Consider the following 15,776-nt stretch of genomic DNA (forward strand, 5'->3'; position numbering starts at 1 on the left):
GCCCCGATCCCTGTTGCACTCCCTCCTTATAACCCCGATTGGAACGAGGACAACCCCAGAAGGCAGGGGGGGTGTTCAGTGGCAGCCTAAGATATCCCAAACTTTTCCAGTAATTGAAAACCTGGATGCCGATGGACAGCCGGCCAGAGTGTATGTTTCTTTAGCCTTTAAGGACATTAAACAACTAAAGGAGGCAATTACTAATTACAGACCCCATGCCCCCTTTACATTGACTCTCTTCGAGTTTTTCTCTGCCAATCAGCTGACACCTAGTGACTGGCAACAACTTTGCAGGGCTGTATTGTCCGGAGGGATTTTTTTTTTGTTGTTGTTGTTGTTGTTGTTGTGGACAAGTGAAAATCAAGAGAGGTGTCGTGAGCTAGCCTGAGTCAATCAGGACGCCGGCTTCCCACAGTGTAACCTTGAAATTTTAACAGGCTCAGGACAATATGCTATCATAAATCAGCAAATTAATTATGGTCCTGGGGTCTATGCTCAGATAGCTACAGCAGCGAGCGTAATTCCAAGTTTGATGCTCAGGGACGCCCACTGCAGCCGGGAAACGGGAACAGGGGCCCACCCCGGGCCCCGGAAGCCAGAGTGTACGGGGCGGTCCAGAGACAGAACAAGCTGCTACCGCAGTAAGATCTTGGCCAGGCGGGGAAAAATGCAGACAAAATCAAACAAAATGCAATCGGCTAGGAAACCTTGGGGAACTTTTGCCTCCAAAATGAGCAGCGGACTCCATGTTGCTTGCATCACCATGGTAACCATGGGGTGCCTAGCCAGAAGAGCGGCTTCCTGGTCCCACCTCCCACACTTTTGGGGGCTGCCGATTGGTTCTTCCACAGTCACTCAGACAGGACTTCTAGTCCCGCCTTCCAGCCACTGACCTGTTTTGCTGTGTTTCAGATTTCTACCGGAGCTACTCAGAGCCTATATTTTTGAAACATGCCTGCCTATCAATGCTAACAAAAGATATCTTTTTCAGACAAAATTTAATTCCACAGCTTTCTATGTTACAGTCCTAAATTTAAGCTAGTTCCAAGTTAAATAACCTGACTTTTCTCTGTAGTTGTGTTACTAAATAATGTTCTATTGATGAGAGATATCAAATATGCTTCTTTATATTTTACTTTTAATTTTGGAAGTTATGAGGATGCATTTGCTTGCCACAGGAACAAGCCGGCAAGGTTCCTGTGATGACCAAAAAATCCTTATTCTAATTGCTAACTATAAAAATAAAAATGTATACTCAAGGATCTTATTTCAGTACATCAAGTGACGTCACATAGAAGAGTGCACTCCTAGTTAAAAATAAATTAACATGGATCCAAATATTTTAAGACCACGTGGTTACATAAAGTTAATACAATTATAAGTTAAGTTCTTATTCTTAATATATATTTTTTAGATATTTAAATAACCTATATTTGTTAATCTATAAATTAATTAGCACATGCCTAATTGATTAATTAATATATATTTGCCTAATTGTTTTTCTTCAACAGAAAACCCATAATTTATGTTTTATATTTACATTTATCAGATACTCTGCCTTTTCAGTTACAGATATTTGAGATAAATGTGTTTACTGTAAATTTGCTTTTAAGTGAAAATGCAATCACGTAGTTTCTCCTTCTCAAAGTTACTGTTTAAACTCATAAGATGATAAATTATTATAATTATTTCTACAAAATATCTAAGGGTTTTAACTATATTTTCATTGATATTTCTTATCAAAGTATAATAATTTGTTTATGGATCCTAAGGTTTTCAGAAATTGTTCCAAAGTGTATTTTTTTTAAAGAACAAGATGTTCCAACAAAGACAAAGCACACATGGATCCTAAGAAGAAGAAAGAAATCATCTTTGGGTAAAATAAGGTCTTTCTATTCATTTCCCTAAGTAAAAAGATTTTTATATTGTTATCTAAACAAAAAAGAGAGAAAAAATTTCATATACTAAACTGACTATAATTAACTTAAAGATATTTCAGTTTATTTTCCTAATTTAACCATACTAATGTGAGCTAAAATTTTGTCCATATTTTGACATGACAAACACCTATTGGAATGTGAGTTTATTTCTTTACAGAAAGATCCTTGTTGCCTAACAATTCTTACTGTTTAAGATAGGGATTAATTTTGGTAAATAAATTCACATTGTTGATTAAACATTAAGTATATTAAACTACTAACTTAAACCCCTGTATGACCTTTTGAGAGGAGGCCCCTCACCCACCTCCCTGCGAAAACCTACTCCAAAAGCCTTGAAGGCACTCAGGTTAATAGAAACAGCCTTACAAGAGATGCAGGTTACCCAGATAGATTATTCTATACCCCTATCATTTATAATCCTGCCATCAAAATTAACTCCTACTGGAGTGTTTTGACAGACTAGTCCCATCTATTGGGTCCATTTACCTGCTTCTAACTCTCGGGTGATAACTCCCTTTTATGAACTGGTGATAAATCTGCTCTGGAAAGCCAAATATTTGGGTGATGCACTATTTAAAAAGACTCTTGACATTCTCATTCAACCTTATACCCAAGATATGATTTTAAAATTACAACAAAAACATGATCTTTGGTGTCTTTTTCTTTGTACTTTCAAAGGTAAAATTGATAATCACTTTCCCCGACATAAACTTCTAGAAGGCCTTAAGAGATGTCCTATCATTTTTCCTAAAATTATTAAAAGAGAGCCTATTTCGGGAGCTCAAACTGTTTATACAGACGGAGCAAAAAGGGGGGTTTGCTGTTGCTTTTGATGGATCTCACGTAATTCGACACCCTGTTCCTAAACTGTCTGCCCAAAGATCAGAAGTTCAGGCTCTAATTATGGCCCTTAAACCATACAATTCCATCCCACTTAATGTGTATACTGATAATCTCTATGTTGCCAATTTAGCCTTAGTTATTGAAACAGCCCCTTATATTGGCAGGCAATCTACTATTATGGAACAATTACAAACAGTTCAGCTCCTTGTTTGGGCTAGACGAGATCCTTTATTCATTGGACATATCCAAGGACACTCAGAGCTCCCTGGGCCTCTGGCGGAGGATAATGCTAAAGCAGATGCTGCCACTCATAATATGGGCCTAGTATACACTATAACCAAGTATGATGAGGCCTCACAACTCCATGCTAAATTCCATCTAAATTCACAATCTTTACGCTTCCGCACAGGATGCTCGCGTGATCAAGCTTTACAAATTGTCTCCCTGTGCCCAGTATGTGCTCCATTTCTTCATTTTCCCAGTTTGGGTGTTAATCCTAGAGGCTTACAACCAAATGATATCTGACAAACTGATGTTACCCACTTCCCTAGTTTTGGTAAGCTGTCTTTTGTACATGTTTCTATTGATACATACTTTGGCTATATCTTTGTTACATTACACACTGGGGAAAAGGCCAAAGATGTTATTGGACATCTCTTAAAAGCTTTCTCTTGCATGGGCAGTCCACGTTGTCTCAAAACAGACAATGGACCTGCATATATAAGCCAAACAGTTCAACGGTTCTGCACCCAATGGGAAATTGAACACAAAACAGGCATTCCTTATAACCCCCAGGGACAAGCAATTGTGGAACGAGCCCATCAACATTTAAAACTTTATCTACAAAAAATTACGGAGGGGGAAATATATAGATGCTGCCAGGGACCACAAACGTTATTATCCATAACCTTGTTCACTTTGAATTTAGAAGGATTCCTATCCCCCTTGTCGGTTCTGATCATGGTATTTATGCCCGGGACGACAACGTACTTGGAAGTGTGGAGGACCTGAGGCCTATTATTGTGCCTCGTGGGGATGTGAAACCCCTAGTAATGGGTATTGGCTTAAGAATTCACCCAGGAATAACTATGCCCACTTCTGGCAAACAATAGAGGGAGAATCAAATATTACTATTCAGTTTATACTTCCAATGGAAAACAACAAACAGATTGGACTCAAGGATATCTCTGGGGGCTGCGTATTTACACCCCCGGACAGTACAATCCTGGCCTGCTTTTTCGGCTCAAATTGACCACAGAACAGCCTACTGGAAGTCTAATAGGACCTAATCAGGTGCTCGGAGACCAAAAGGCCCCATCTGGACCCAAGCAGCCCATAGCCCCAACAGTAAAACCTTCCCCCAGCGGTCAAACAAAAACTATGGGCTATCAAACCTTTGATTATGCCCCTGAGCCCATATACCCTGGAACTGGAGATCGCCTTCTTAATTTGGTCCAAGGAGCCTTCTTCGCTCTCAATGCCACTAATCCTAACAGGACCCAAGATTGCTGGCTATGCTTGACCTCCAGGCCGCCCTATTATGAGGGGGTAACGATACTGTCTAATTTATCCTCTAATACCACTGCAGATCCTAAATGTTATTCTCTGCCCAGCTATAAGTTGACTATCACGGAGGTCATGGGGCAAGGGGTTTGCTTGGGAAAGGTGCCGCTTTCATGCCAACATTTCTGCAACATCACCCGACCAATAAATCAATCTCAATCTGATTATTTGTGGGGTCCCAAAGGGTCCTATTTTGCTTGCAATACTGGGTTAACTCCCTGTGTTTCCATGGCAGTCTTAAATACAACTACTGATTTCTGTGTGTTGGTACAACTATGGCCGAGGATATCTTATCATGGGTCAGACTACGTCCTGGGACGCCTTGAGGGACATACTCGGCTCCCCAGAGAACCCATAACTATGACTATTGCCCTCCTATTGGGCATAGGCAGAATAGCAACCGGAATAGGAACAGGGACAGCCACCTATGTCCAGGGAGGTCAATTACTAAATCTACAAATGGCTATGAATGAGGATTTAACAGCCATGGCCAAATCAATTACCGCCTTGGAAAAGTCCCTCACCTCCCTCTCAAAAGTTGTGTTACAAAATAGGAGGGGACTAGATTTATTGTTCGTAAGGGAAGGAGAACTATGTATAGCTTTATAGGAACAGTGTTATGCTTATGCAGATCACACTGGGGTAATCCTAAAACTATAGAAAAGGTCACGGAAAGATTGGCTAAAAGACAAAAGGAGTTTGAAGCACAACAAGGATGGTTTGAACAATGGTTTAAAAATACCCCATGGCTGACTCCTTTGATGTCCACTGTAATGGGACCGCTTTTCGGTCTCCTTCTTGTAGCTGCTGTAGGCCCCTGCCTTGTCAAGAGAATGACACAATTTATTAAAGACCAAATTAACATTCTGACTTCTAAGCCAATACAGGTCCATTATCAACGCCTACAAACCAAAGATGATCTTACTGAAGTTTGTCTCCGACCAATTCGAAGATGATTTTTCTACAATGATTCCTGCTTCATGCCTTTCTCCTTTTGCCCCCTTTTCTTCCTTATTTTTATTATTCCTCTCCTCTGACTCTATGCCCTGTTGAACCGGAACCAATTAAAGACCTAATAATGACTGGCTGAATAGATACCACTAAACGCCTTGGCAACAACGAGCTGATCTTGTAGTACCCAGAGACGGGCAACTTTCACGCTTGCACTGCAACCTAAGACAGGGGAATGGGGCCTCCCCAGAGACGGGTAAGCACTGTAAGGGCAGTGAACGACCTAAGACAGGGGCTACTTGATTCCCTTTGACGTGCCACAAACAAAAGAGGGGGAACTGCTGGCACGGACTCCCCCCGGCCCCCAGGGCTTGGATCCAGCCCTGGTTTCTTGTTGTGCACGTCAAAGAGGCCAGCTCACAAGGCCTTGAGGCAGCTCACCAGGCCTTGAAGGACTTGTGGTGTCTGTTTTCATATTATTCAGCCTATAACGGTCATGTGGGAACGTCTTGACCTGCTTGGGTCCGATAAGGTTCCTGGTTGAAGGCTTGGTATGAGTTAACAAGAACTTTCTGTCTCCCCCCGCCCTTGCTCCCGCCTACTGGTAACTTTCCATTCTATCTGCAAGAAATATATAAGTATGTGCTGAGCCATACTATGCAGCCACTTCTGCACAGTGGGATAGGACCTCTACTCTCGCCTGTGTTGTTTTTAGAAAACAAAAGGGGGAACTGTGGTGAGCCGTTTCTTCAGACCGGTCGCCATTACAAGATGGCGCCGGCCTCGTTGTGGTCTGTGACAAACAACTCCTTCTTTGGGAGAGTTGGCACTTGGTTCTTTGACACCCTATGAGAAAGCTCCACGTGGCAGCTTCACATTGGGTGTTCGGATACTTTATTAAGGCTGGGAGGGGCTTCCGGAAAAGGAAGAACTCTGCAGAGCCTGAATAAACAGCTGTAAGAAGATTCCCGGTGTTGCGTCTTCCTTGCGGGCAAGGGGGTCGCGACATAGCCCTAAGCAGAGACTGGCTCAAATCACTTTCATGGAAAGGGGTGGCCAAGCTTCCAAAAAACTTCGAGTTTCCTGAAATCTCAGCACACATTTTTTCACCCAATCTCGATGGACTTACAGGTAATGATCAGTTCCCCAATGCCTCCTGGCTCACCAAATTTCGTTCTTCAAGGTTAAACCGGTCGTTGGCAGTAACAGTTTTAATTTTTAGGTTTCACTCTGTTTTCTCCTATATGGATACATGTAGTTGGAACTCTAAATCAAACACGGTTTGTGCTAGCTCTTTGAAACTTGACACAATAAAGTAGTTCCAAGTTCTATCTCTATGGTTTGTTTCCTATTAATGTAGCCCTAAGCAGAGACTGGCTCAAATCACTTTCATGGAAAGGGGTTGCCAAGCTTCCAAAAAACTTCGAGTTTCCTGAAATCTCAGCACACATTTTTTCACCCAATCTCAATGGACTTACAGGTAATGATCAGTTCCCCAATGCCTCCTGGCTCACCAAATTTCGTTCTTCAAGTTTAAACCGGTCGTTGGCAGTAACAGTTTTAATTTTTAGGTTTCACTCTGTTTTCTCCTATATGGATACATGTAGTTGGAACTCTAAATCAAACACGGTTTGTGCTAGCTCTTTGAAACTTGACACAATAAAGTAGTTCCAAGTTCTATCTCTATGGTTTGTTTCCTATTGATGTAGACCTAAGCAGAGACTGGCGCAAATCACTTTCATGGAAAGGGGTTGCCAAGCTTCCAAAAAACTACGAGTTTCCTGAAATCTCAGCACACATTTTTTCAACCAATCTTGATGACACTTTCAGGTAATGATCAGTACCCCAATGCCACTTGGCTCAACAACTTTCGTTCTTCTAGGTTAAACCGTTCGTTGGCAGTAACATTTTAAATTTTTAGGTTTCACTCTGTTTTCTCCTATGAGGATACATATACTTGGAAGTCTAAATCAAACACGGTTTGTGCTAGCTTTTTGAAACTTGACACAATAGAGTAGTTACATGATCTATCTCTATGGTTTTTTTCCTATTGATGTAGCCCTAAGCAGAGACTGGCGCAAATCACTTTCATGGAAAGGGGTTGCCAAGCTTCCAAAAAACTACGAGTTTCCTGAAATCTCAGCACACATTTTTTCATCCAATCTTGATGACACTTTCAGGTAATGATCAGTACCCCAATCCCACTTGGCTCCCCAAATTTCGTTCTTCTAGGTTAAACCGATCGTTGGCAGTAATAGTTTTAAATTTTATATTTCACTCTGTTTTCTCCTGTATGGATACATGTAGTTTGAACTCTAAAACAAACACGGTTTGTGTTATCTCTTTGAAACTTGACACAATAATGTATTTCCAAGTTCTATCTCTATGGTTTGTTTTCTATTGATGTAGCCCTAAGCACAGATCGGCTCAAATCACTTTCATGGAAAGGGGTTGCCAAGCTTCCAAAAAACTACGAGTTTCCTGAAATCTCAGCACACATTTTCTCACCCAATCTTGATGACACTTTCAGGTAATGATCAGTACCCCAATCCCACTTGGCTCACCAAATTTTGTTCTTCTAGATTAAACTGTTCGTTGGCAGTAACAGTTTTAATTTTTAGGTTTCACTCTGTTTTCTCCTATATGGATACATGTAGTAGGAACTCTAAATCAAACACGGTTTGTGCTAGCTCTTTGAAACTTGACACAAAAAAAGTAGTTCCAAGTTCTATCTCTATGGTTTGTTTCCTATTGATGTAGCCCCAAGCAGAGACTGGCGTAAATCACTTTCATGGAAACGGGTTGCCAAGCTTCCAAAAAACAAAGAGTTTCCTGAAATCTCAGCACACATTTTTTCACCCAATCTTGATCACACTTACAGGTCATGATCAGTACACCAATGTCACTTGTCTCACCAAATTTCGTTCTTCTAGGTTAAACTGTTCGTTGGCAGTAACACTTTTTTTTTTTTTTTAAAGATAGAGTGAGAGAGGAGAGAGAGAGAGAGAGAGAGAGAGAGAGAGAGAGAGAGAGAGAGAGAATTTTTAATATTTATTTTTTAATTCTCGGCAGACACAACATCTTTGTTGGTATGTGGTGCTGAGGATCGAACCCGGGTCGCACGCATGCCAGGCGAGCGCGCTACCGCTTGAGCAACATCCCCAGCCCGGCAGTAACACTTTTAATTTTAGGTTTCACTCTGTTTTCTCCAATACGGATACATGTAGTTGGAACTCTAAATCAAACACGGTTTGTGCTAGCTCTTTGAAACTTGACACAATAAAGTAGTTCCAAGTTCTATCTCTATGTTTTGTTTCCTATTGATGTAGCCCTAAGCCGAGACTGGCACAAATCACTTTCATGGAAAGGGGTTGCCAAGCTTCCAACAAACTAGGAGTTTCCTGAAATCTCAGCACACATTTTTTCCCCCAATCTTGATGACACTTACAGGTAATGATCAGTAACCCAATGCCAGTTGGCTCACCAAAATTCGTTCTTCTAGGTTAAACCGTTCGTTGGCAGTAACAGTTTTAATTTTTATGTTTCACTCTGTTTTCTCCTATATGGATACATGTAGTTGGAACTCTAAATCAAACACGGTTTGTGCTAGCTCTTTGAAACTTGACACAATAAAGTAGTTCCAAGTTCTATCTCTATGGTTTGTTTCCTATTAATGTAGCCCTAAGCAGAGACTGGCTCAAATCACTTTCATGGAAAGGGGTTGCCAAGCTTCCAAAAAACTTCGAGTTTCCTGAAATCTCAGCACACATTTTTTCACCCAATCTCAATGGACTTACAGGTAATGATCAGTTCCCCAATGCCTCCTGGCTCACCAAATTTCGTTCTTCAAGGTTAAACCGGTCGTTGGCAGTAACAGTTTTAATTTTTAGGTTTCACTCTGTTTTCTCCTATATGGATACATGTAGTTGGAACTCTAAATCAAACACGGTTTGTGCTAGCTCTTTGAAACTTGACACAATAAAGTAGTTCCAAGTTCTATCTCTATGGTTTGTTAACTATTAATGTAGCCCTAAGCAGAGACTGGCTCAAATCACTTTCATGGAAAGGGGTTGCCAAGCTTCCAACAAACTAGGAGTTTCCTGAAATCTCAGCACACATTTTTTCACCCAATCTTGATGACACTTACAGGTAATGATCAGTAACCCAATGCCAGTTGGCTCACCAAAATTCGTTCTTCTAGGTTAAACCGTTCGTTGGCAGTAACAGTTTTAATTTTTATGTTTCACTCTGTTTTCTCCTATATGGATACATGTAGTTGGAACTCTAAATCAAACACGGTTTGTGCTAGCTCTTTGAAACTTGACACAATAAAGTAGTTCCAAGTTCTATCTCTATGGTTTGTTTCCTATTGATGTATCCCTAAGCAGAGACTGGCGCAAATCACTTTCATAGAAAGGGGTTGCCAAGCTTCCAAAAAACTACGAGTTTCCTGAAATCACAGCACACATTTTTTCACCCAATCTTGATGGCACTTACAGGTAATGATCAGTACCCCAATGCCACTTGGCTCACCAAATTTCTTTCTTCTAGGTTAAACCGTTCGTTGGCAGTAACAGTTTTAATTTTTAGGTTTCACTCTGTTTTCTCCTATAGGGATACATGTATTTGGAACTCTAAATCAAACACGGTTTGTGCTAGCTCTTTGAAACTTGACACAATAAAGTAGTTTCAAGTTCTATCTCTATGGATTGTTTCCTATTAATGTAGCCCTAAGGACAGACCGGAGCAAATCACTTTCATGGAAAGGGGTTGCGAACCTTCCAAAAAGTACGAGTTTCCTGAAATCTCAGCACACATTTTTTCACCAAATCTTCATGACACTGTCAGGTAATGATCAGTACCCCAATCCCACTTGGCTCAACAAATTTCGTTCTTCTAGGTTAAACCGTTCGTTGGCAGTAACTGTTTTAATTTTTAGGTTTCACTCTGTTTTCTCCTATATGGATACATGTAGTTGGAACTCTAAATCAAACACTGTTTTTGCTAGCTCTTTGAAACTTGACACAATAAAGTAGTTCCAAGTTCTATATCTATGGATTCTTTCCTATTGATGTAGCCCTAAGCAGAGACTGGCGCAAATCACTTTCATTGAAAGGAGTTGCCAAGCTTCCAAAAAACTACGAGTTTCCTGAAATAAAGCACACATTTTTTCACCTAATCTTGATGACACTTACAGGTAATGATCAGTACCCCAATCCCACTTGGCTAACCGAATTTTGTTCTTCTAGGTTAAACCGTTCGTTGGCAGTAACAGTTTTAATTTTTAGGTTTCACTCGGTTTTCTCCTATATGGATACATGTAGTTGGAACTCTAAATCAAACACGGTTTGTGCTAGCTCTTTGAAACTTGACACAATAAAGTAGTTCCAAGTTCTATCTCTATGTTTTGTTTCCTATTGATGTAGCCCTAAGTAGAGACTGGCACAAATCACTTTCATGGAAAGGGGTTGCCAAGCTTCCAAAAAACTACGAGATTCCTGAATTCTCAGAACACATTTTTTCCCCCAATCTTGATGACACTTACAGGTAATGATCAGTACCGCAATGCCACTTGGCTCACCAAATTTCGTTCTTCTAGGTTAAACCGTTCGTTGGCAGTAACAGTTTAAATTTTTAGGTTTCACTCTGTTTTCTCCTATATGGATACATGTAGTTGGAACTCTAAATCAAACATGGTTTGTGCTAGCTCTTTGAAACTTAACACAATAAAGTAGTTCCAAGTTCTATCTCTATGGTTTGTTTCCTATTGATGTAGCCCTAAGCATAGACTGGCGCAAATCTCTTTCATGGAAAGGGTTTGCCAGGCTTCCAAAAAACTATGAGTTTCCTGAAATCTCAGCACACATTTTTTCACCCAATCTTGATGACACTTACAGGTAATGATCAGTACCCCAATGCCACTTGGCTCACCAAATTTCGTTCTTCTAGGTTAAACCGTTCGTTGGCAGTAACAGTTTTAATTTTTAGGTTTCACTCTGTTTTCTCCTATATGGATTCATGTATTTGGAACTCTAAATCAAACACGGTTTGTGCTAGCTCATTGAAACTTGACACAATAAAGTAGTTCCACGTTCTATCTCTATGTTTTGTTTCCTATTGATGTAGCCCTAAGCAGAGACTGGCACAAATCACTTTCATGGAAAGGGGTTGCCAAGCTTCCAAAAAACTACGAGTTTCCTGAAATCTCAGCACACATTTTTTCACCCCATCTCGATGGCACTTACAGGTAATGATCAGTTCCCCAATGCCTCTTGGCTCACCAAATTTCATTCTTCTAGATTAAACCGTTCGTTGGCAGTAACAGTTTTAATTTTTAGGTTTCACTCTGTTTTCTCCTATATGGATACATGTATTTGGAACTCTAAATCAAACACAGTTTGTGCTAGCTCTCTGAATCTTGACACAATAAAGTAGTTCTAAGTTCTATCACTATGGTTTGTTTCCTTTTAATGTAGCCCTAAGCACAGACCGGCACAAATCACTATCATGGAAAGGGGTTCCCAAGCTTCCAAAAAGTACGATTTCCTTAAATCTCAGCACAAATTTTTTCACCCAATCATGATGACACTTTCAGGTAATGATCAGTACCCCAGTCCCACTTGGCTCACCAAATTTCGTTCTTCTAGGTTAATCCGTTCGTGGGCAGTAACAGTTTAAATTTTTAGGTTTCAATCTGTTTTCTCCTATATGGATACATGTAGTTGGAACTCTGAATCGAACACGGTTTGTGCTCGCTCTTGAAACTTCACACAATAAAGTAGTTCCAAGTTCTATCTCTATGTTTTGTTTCCTATTGATGTAGCTCAAAGCATAGACTGGCCCCAATCACTTTGTTGGAAAGGGGTTGACAAGCTTCCAAAAAACTACGAGTTTCCTGAAATCTCAGCACACATTTTTTCACCCAATCTTGATGACACAATCAGGTAATGATCAGTACCCCAATCCCACTTGGCTCACCAAATTTCGTTCTTCTAGGTTAAACCGTTCGTTGGCAGTAACAGTTTTAATTTTTAGGTTTCACTCTGTTTTCTCCTATATGGATACATGTAGTTGGAACTCTAAATCGAACACGGTTTGTGCTAGCTCTTTGAAACTTCACAAAATAAAGTAGTTCCTAGTTCTATCTCGATGTATTGTTTCCTATTGATGTAGCCCTAAGCAGAGACTGGCACAAATCACTTTCATGGAAAGGGTTTGACAAGCTTCCATAAAACTACGAGTTTCCTGAAATCTCAGCACACATTTTTTCACCCAATCTTGATGACACTTTCAGGTAATGATCAGTACACCAATCCCACTTGGCTCACCAAATTTCGTTCGTCTAGGTTAAACCGTTCGTTGGCAGTAACAGTATAAATTTTTAGGTTTCACTCTGTTTTCTCCTATATGGATACATGTAGTTGGAACTCTAAATCAAACACGGTTTGTGCTAGCTCTTTGAAACTTGACACAATAAAGTAGTTCCAAGTTCTATCTCTATGGTTTGTTTCCTATTCATGTAGTCCTAAGCAGAGACTGGCGCAAATCACTTTCATGGAAAGGGGTTGCCAGGCTTCCAAAAAACTACGAGTTTTGTGAAATCTCAGCACACATTTTTTCAACCAATCTTGATGACACTTTCAGGTAATGAGCAGTACCCCAATCCCACTTGGCTCTCCAAATTTTGTTCTTCTAGGATAAACCGTTCGTTGGCAGTAACAGTTTAAATTTTTAGGTTTCACTCTGTTTTCTCCTATATGGATACATGTAGTTGGAACTCTAAATCAAACACGGTTTGTGCTAGCTCTTTGAAACTTGACACAATTAAGTAGTTCTAATTTGTATCTCTATGGCTTGTTTCCTATTGATGTAGCCCTAAGCAGAGACCGGCGTAAATCACTTTCATTGAAAGGAGTTGCCAAGCTTCCAAAAAACTACGAGTTTCCTGAAATAAAGCACACATTTTTTCACCTAATCTTGATGACACTTACAGGTAATGATCAGTACCCCAATCCCACTTGGCTAACCGAATTTTGTTCTTCTAGGTTAAACCGTTCGTTGGCAGTAACAGTTTTAATTTTTAGGTTTCACTCGGTTTTCTCCTATATGGATACATGTAGTTGGAACTCTAAATCAAACACGGTTTGTGCTACCTCTTTGAAACTTGACACAATAAAGTAGTTCCAAGTTCTATCTCTATGGTTTGTTCCCTATTGATATAGCCCAAAGCAGAGACTGGCGCAAATCACTTTCATGGAAAGGGGTTGCCAGGCTTCCAAAAAACTACGAGTTTCCTGAAATCTCAGCACACATTTTTTCCCAGAATCTTGATGACACTTTCAGGTAATGATCAGGACACCAATCCCACTTGGCTCACCAAATTTCGTTCTTCTAGGTTAAACCGTTCGTTGGCAGTAAGAGTTTTAATTTTTAGGCTTCAGTCTGTTTTCTCCTATATAGATACATGTAGTTGGAACTCTAAATCAAACACGGTTTGTGCTAGCTCTTTGAAACTTGACACAATAAAGTAGTTCTAAGTTCTATCTCTATGCTTTGTTTCCTATTGCTGTAGTCCTACGCAAAGACTGGCACAAATCACTTTCATGGAAAGGGGTTGCCAAACTTCCAAAAAACTTCGAGTTTCCTGAAATCTCAGCACACATTTTTCACCCTATCTTGATGACACTTTCAGGTAATGATCAGAACCGCAATACTACTTGGCTCACCTAATTTCGTTCTTCTATGTTAAACCGTTCGTTGGCAGTAACAGTTTTAATTTTTAGTCTTCAGTCTGTTTTCTCCTATATTGATACATGTAGTTGGAACTCTAAATCAAACACGGTTTGTGCTAGCTCTTTGAAACTTGACACAATAAAGTAGTTCCAAGTTCTATCTCTATGGTTTGTTTCCTATTCATGTAGTCCTAAGCAGAGACTGGCGCAAATCACTTTCATGGAAAGGGGTTGCCAGGCTTCCAAAAAACTACGAGTTTTCTGAAATCTCAGCACACATTTTTTCAACCAATCTTGATGACACTTTCAGGTAATGAGCAGTACCCCAATCCCACTTGGCTCACCAAATTTCGTTCTTCTAGGATAAACTGTTCATTGGCAGTAACAGTTTAAATTTTTAGGTTTCACTCTGTTTTCTCCTATATGGATACATGTTGTTGGAACTCTAAATCAAACACGGTTTGTGCTAGCTCTTTGAAACTTGACACAATTAAGTAGTTCTAATTTGTATCTCTATGGCTTGTTTCCTATTGATGTAGCCCTAAGCAGAGACCGGCGTAAATCACTTTCATTGAAAGGAGTTGCCAAGCTTCCAAAAAACTACGAGTTTCCTGAAATAAAGCACACATTTTTTCACCTAATCTTGATGACACTTACAGGTAATGATCAGTACCCCAATCCCACTTGGCTAACCGAATTTTGTTCTTCTAGGTTAAACCGTTCGTTGGCAGTAACAGTTTTAATTTTTAGGTTTCACTCGGTTTTCTCCTATATGGATACATGTAGTTGGAACTCTAAATCAAACACGGTTTGTGCTAGCTCTTTGAAACTTGACACAATAAAGTAGTTCCAAGTTCTATCTCTATGTTTTGTTTCCTATTGATGTAGCCCTAAGTAGAGACTGGCACAAATCACTTTCATGGAAAGGGGTTTCCAAGCTTCCAAAAAACTACGAGATTCCTGAATTCTCAGAACACATTTTTTCGCCCAATCTTGATGACACTTACAGGTAATGATCAGTACCGCAATGCCACTTGGCTCACCAAATTTCGTTCTTCTAGGTTAAACCGTTCGTTGGCAGTAACAGTTTAAATTTTTAGGTTTCACTCTGTTTTCTCCTATATGGATACATGTAGTTGGAACTCTAAATCAAACATGGTTTGTGCTAGCTCTTTGAAACTTGACACAATAAAGTAGTTCCAAGTTCTATCTCTATGGTTTGTTTCCTATTGATGTAGCCCTAAGCATAGACTGGCGCAAATCTCTTTCATGGAAAGGGTTTGCCAGGCTTCCAAAAAACTATGAGTTTCCTGAAATCTCAGCACACATTTTTTCACCCAATCTTGATGACACTTACAGGTAATGATCAGTACCCCAATGCCACTTGGCTCACCAAATTTCGTTCTTCTAGGTTAAACCGTTCGTTGGCAGTAACAGTTTTAATTTTTAGGTTTCACTCTGTTTTCTCCTATATGGATTCATGTATTTGGAACTCTAAATCAAACACGGTTTGTGCTAGCTCATTGAAACTTGACACAATAAAGTAGTTCCACGTTCTATCTCTATGTTTTGTTTCCTATTGATGTAGCCCTAAGCAGAGACTGGCACAAATCACTTTCATGGAAACGGGTTGCCAAGCTTCCAAAAAACTACGAGTTTCCTGAAATCTCAGCACACATTTTTTCACCCCATCTCGATGGCACTTACAGGTAATGATCAGTTCCCCAATGCCTCTTGGCTCACCAAA

Source organism: Spermophilus citellus, assembly GCF_964194105.1.
Source record: "Spermophilus citellus genome assembly, chromosome: 14".
NCBI lineage: Eukaryota > Metazoa > Chordata > Mammalia > Rodentia > Sciuridae > Spermophilus > Spermophilus citellus.